Below are 6,000 nucleotides of genomic sequence, written 5' to 3' on the forward strand. Positions count from 1 at the left end.
TGGCATATCAGATAGAGCCAGGATTCTGGCGACTTGAATGATGAGTGAATGGAAGTGTGGCCCATTGGACTCGGCAAATCTGGGCTGTCTGGACATTGCTACTCCTCACCATGCCCTAAGGTGGGAAAGGAGGTCCAGATCCTGATGATGATGTAACTTAAGAACAGCCTTTCCATCCATGAGAATAATATGAGCCTCTGTGGCAGGCTGCACTACAAGTATTCACAGGGTTTTGTCATTAGTCACTAAATGGTGGGGTAACAGAAGGCTACTGACATGTAGTGGACTGGCCAGAGGTGGGCAGTGTGCAGTACTGGTGAAGCAGCGAATGGCATTATGAAGTGAGGGTAAAGTGGTCTATATATGTATCTATTGCCAGACGCCTTAATCCTGTAATGGGTGGCCACAAACAAATTGCTTTATGTCGCCCTGTCCCCTGCCATTTCATTGCCCTGCTGCCAGCTCACCCCCCCCCCTCTCTCATATACCTCTCCACTCCATCCATCCATCTCCTCCTTGGCCTCCCCCTCCATCTCCCCCCACCCACCTCACTCACATACACTCTCCTCGTTAGTCTCTCACTCTCCATCCTCTCCACATGGCCCAACCACCTCAGTGTGTTTCTCCTAATGCTTCCTATCACATCCACATCCACACCACAATGCTCCTTCACGTCCTCATTTGCCAATCTGTCTCTCCATGTAACTCCACATGCTCCTCTCAAATGGGTAAAAGAGCTTTGACCCATTACAGAGTTTCTTCCATTATTTCCTGATAGGGCTGAGAGGATACTGTAGTAGTGTTGTGAATGGCTTCTTGTTAAACCACCTTACATCATCAATTTACTAACAAGAAAGTGGAATTTCCTACTTCCTATGATCTCTAGTCTTTCAAATGCAGTGTGTCCAGGCATCTCGAAATGAATGGATCTTGAATTTGGCTCTCTTTTGTATTTTTTTTTTTTTCTTGGAAGGAACTGTTTCGCAGGCTCAGCCTTTGGTTCCTTCTTCCTCACATAAAAAAAAATTACCTTAAAGAAAGTACAATTCCAACAGATCAGAAAGTATTAGGATTTGAGAATAAAATACTGACAAGGATTCTTGGGGTAAAGTGGCAAGACAGAGTTACAAATGAAAGAGTAAGGGATATTACGAGAGTGGAACCAGTTAATGAATATGTGAGACTGTCTCGCTGGAAGTGGCTGGGGCTCATATACAGAAAAGAAGATTGTTTAATACAGGATGTGCCAGAGTGGATTGCTAGAGGAAGAAGAGGTAGAGGTAGGCCGAGGGAAACCTGGCTGAGGACAATGAAAAAAGAAGCAGGAGAGGAGTGTTGGTGGGACCTGAAGGAGATGGCAAGAGACAAAACTTGGTGGAGAGAGTTCATTGAGACCCTATGCACCCCGTGGGGTGCCACAGGAAATGACTGATTGATTGAAAGAAAATGCTTTATTTTACTTTGTAAGTTAATTTTCTGAATCTTTAGCATTACTTTCACTATGATTTACAAGAATAACTAGACATACATTCTGAAATACATCAAGGATAGTTCATACATATATTCTATCATATTATCAATATATAGATATAGATATATTTTTTTTCATCTGAACCTCGGACACATGGAACAGCACTGTGACCAGACCTTCAAAGAAAGTAACAGAGTAACCGTGGAATAGAGAGAGAAAGAGAGAGGGACATTTATATATACAAGTCTATGTCAGAAATATATGTCTTAAGTACAAGGGTAGCATAAGTTTAAAGTGTATGTGTAAATTATCAGTTAAAATAAGTTTTCAGCATAATTAGTATATAGTCAATTATTCCACATGAGTTATTTACACACATACACACATAAGCACATACAAATATACATACCAGTAGTTTTGGAAGTAGCAGCACACCAACTGCATAACTGAGGGTGGTAAAGCTGGACCAACTGGATACCCCCCCATGCTGCCTTGGAGAGACTGTGTGAGGTCAAGATGAAACACTCGCTGGTGTCAGTATCACCCCTGGTGGCGGCATAAGACTGTGTGAGGTCAAGGTGAAACACTCGCTGGTGTCAGTATCACCCCTGGTGGTGGCATAAGACTGTGTGAGGTCAAGGTGAAACACTCGCTGGTGTCAGTATCACCCCTGGTGGTGGCATAAGACTGTGTGAGGTCAAGATGGAACACTCGCTGGTGTCAGTATCACCCCTGGTGGTGGCATAAGACTGTGTGAGGTCAAGATGAAACACTCGCTGGTGTCAGTATCACCCCTGGTGGCGGCAGAAGTCTTTGGCTGTGGCATGTCACGAGGCAGGTTCTTATTTTCACTTTGCCACATGCTGGAAAGAAAAAATCATCATATATTTCCTGTACTTACTACAACCATTATCATATCATCATCATCATCATCCAGACCTTCTTTCCCACCCTAGGGCAGGGTGAGGAGTAGCAATGTCCAGACAGCCAAAATTTGCCCAGTCCAATGGGCCAGGCTTCCATTCACTCATCATTCAAGCCCCTGAAATCCTGGCTCTATCAGATACACCCAAAACATTCACCAGGTTCTGTAGCTTCACATAAATGTATCCGATTGTATCATCTATATTATATACATGCTACTGCTATATCTATTATGTTGCTATGCTGACAATGCTTTTGCTACTTATGACTTTTTTTGGAACTTAAACACTGTAGTATTTGACAGCCTCATGTGTGTAATTTAGTTAACTTTAATCATGAGGCAGGAATGAGTTTCACTGGTAGTATAAGTTTAAAGTGTAAGTGTAAAATATCAAAATAAGTTTTCAGCATAATTAGTAAAGAGTTAGTAAATTATTACACATAAGTTATTTAAACACACACACACACAAATATATGCACATACATATATACAACACTTACCAGTAACTGTGGTAGGAGCAGCACCCCAACCTCATAACTGAGTATAGTAAATCGGGCCCAAAATTATACCTCCCCTCATGCTGCCTTGGAGATTGTGGGACGTCAAGATGAAGTACTCAGCAGCAGCAGCATCCTTGATGGTGGCATGTCTTGATATGTGGAATGTGATGTGTTAGTTTCTTTTTGTCACATCACCACAAGCTGGAAACAAAAACTCGTAATCAGATTTTTCCTCTGCTCACTACAGCAATAATCTATATTATATATACACTCAATCCTCGTAAATCACGGCAATTTGGGTCTGGACCACTGCCGTGATTTACAAATTCCGTGGTTTATAAATAATAACTCTCATGTGAAAAATTAATTTGGGTCTGGACTTTGGCCAACCACCCCCCACAGCACCCTACCTACACCTATCTAGGCACCAGCAAACAAAATCATACAAATTTAGGAATATTCAGTGCATGTATTTAATAGAAATAAGCAATGTTAAGGGATCTCACCTTAATCCTATGACAAAATTGCTTAAGTGAATGGAGTGGGGTGGTGTTGGGAAGAATTTAGAACCTCTCAGCACTTGTTCTTCCCAAACTCTTTTGCCAGCTTTGAAAACTTCTCTCACCTCTCAACACAACAAAAGAGCTCCAAACGTTGACTGTACGACAACTGCGGCAGCTTCTTGATGCCATACTGCTTAGATGCTTCGTTGGGAGGTCGGGAGGGGCCATGGAAGGTAGGAGGCGGGGGGAAGTTGCACAAAAAAAGGCAGTTAGCTCTCGTACTCCACGGCGACGGTCTGTAGTGTGCGGACTGGCGGGACAAGAACAACAACAACATGGCGGCATTAGTGTGCACATATGCCACCACGGACACACAGTGATTGGTTGTTTGGTCGCGATTTTCAGTTTGAATGCCGTGGTTTACACGATTTTTGTGACTTAACAGCGATTTAAGGATGCCGGCAGTCTGACAGCCACTTAGCCGTGATTTACGAATCCGTGATTTATAAACACGCAATTTACGAGGATTGAGTGTATTATATACATGCAATCGTTATATCTATTATGTTGTTATACAGATAATGCTTTTGCTATTTTTGAGCTTAAATAGTGTAGTATTTGATAGCCCAGTGTAAGTCATGTTGTGTGTAATTCAATGAAGTGTAATCCTGAGGCAGGAATGAGTGTCACTGGTTACTACAGTTGGTTTGTGTTCAACTGGCAGTGCTGGGCTATTCTGGCAACATAAATACTATGACATGGTTGTAGGAAAATAACTGAGCCTATGATATGAGGTATGAATGAGTGTCCTTGGTTACTGATCCAATTAACCATCAACTGAGCTGAAAAGGGCTATAAAACACTGTCAGATGAAGCCAACCAGCTACTGCCAGACTGAATCTTCACTCTAAATACACTTCCTTCATCATTAACAGAAAGTGGTTAGAGGGACAGGGAGGGGAAGACTGAGGATAAAGTGGAAGGATGGAGTTGAGAGGTATATGAGTGAGGGGGGAGTGAGTTGGGGGGAGGGTAGTCAAATGGTGGGTGACAGAGTGACTTGGAGGCGTTTTGTCTGCAGCCACCCTTTGCGGGATTAGGGTGTCGGGCTATAGATAGATAGATAGGTTAGATAACACCACATGTCCACTATGCATGGTGGCAAGGAGGGACACCTTCACATGGTGACACTGATGTAAGTGGGTGGCTCCATGTCCAACCAGTGTCCTACAGCTCCCTCCCTCCACAAGGCAGACTGCAGCAGGATGGGCACTACATCCTGCAGTCCACTGGGTTTGTGTCCACATGAACCCCTGGCCACAACAACAATGACCAGATATACTTACTGGTCCAGACTGTGGCTCCACAACTGGACATCATACTTTGCCTGAGACAGAAACAGGCCACGCCCTCCATGCCGTCCCTCAATGCCACTCCTCACATTATCTTCACTCGGGAAGTTGATGTTAACCTGAAAAATAATGAAATACAATAATGCAATTTCTTTCCAACACAACCTTACCTCCTGCCTCACTGATGGTAAATAATTTCCTCTCCTCTCTCTCTCTGTGCCCCATTTCTGCCTTCCACCTCCCCCCACCCCTCTCTTCCTCTTCCCTCACCATTTTTAACTTTTCTCATTGATTTTATTGTAATGTCTTCCCCGTCTCTCTCTTGCCCTCTTCCTCCTAACCTCCCCCCCTCTCTCTAATAATGCAGTCTCTCCCATATGGCCACACATCCTTACCTCCTGCCTCACTGATAGTAAATAATTTCATCTCTCTCTCTCTCTCTCTCTCTCTCTCTCTCTCTAATAATGCAGTCTCTCCTATATGGCCACACATCCTTACCTCCTGCCTCACTGATGGCAAATAATTTCATCTCTCTCTCTCTCTCCATTCCAACTGCCCTTCCTAGAGACTACACACTGCCCCAGCCACACTACACTGCACGCTGCTTCACTACCCTTCAAAACACAGCTAACAATCCATTCAGTCCCTCTGCTTGTACTACCCATCTGTGTTTTTATTGTTTTCTAGTAGTAGTAGTAGTAGTAGTAGTAATGGTACTCAGAGAGAGAGAGAGAGAGAGAGAGAGAGAATCTTCTGGGTGTACCTTCCTCTGTGATAATGTGGGTGTGATTATTGTTGTGGTGGTAGTAGTAGCGAGAGAGAGAGAGAGAGAGAGAGAATGATGACAAAGATCCTGCTGCTGCTGCTGATGATAACGATAAACAAGGGAGGAAGGTAAGTAAAGAGAAAGAGAGAAAGAAGGATGAAATATCGAATGGATAATAATAAATAACAATAATGACGTTTTTGGAGGGACACAAGAGTGAGAGCAGTGGAAATGAGTTATTTAAGAGGAGCCTGTGGAGTCACATGGACAGACAGGCTGACAAATGAGGAAGTGAAGGAGCATTGTGGTGTGAATGTGGATGTGATAGGAAGCATTAGGAGAAACACATTGAGGTGGTTTGGCCATGTGGAGAGGATGGAGAGTAAGAGACTGATGAGGAGAGTGTATGTGAGTGAGATGGAGGGGGGGGAGAGGGAAGGGGAGGCCAAGGATGAGATGGAGGGATGGAGTGGAGAGGTATAT

The sequence above is a fragment of the Coenobita brevimanus genome, chromosome 114 (genome assembly GCF_032717465.1).
Source record: "Coenobita brevimanus isolate Jiangsu-jjx chromosome 114, ASM3271746v2, whole genome shotgun sequence".
In the NCBI taxonomy this organism is placed as follows: domain Eukaryota; kingdom Metazoa; phylum Arthropoda; class Malacostraca; order Decapoda; family Coenobitidae; genus Coenobita; species Coenobita brevimanus.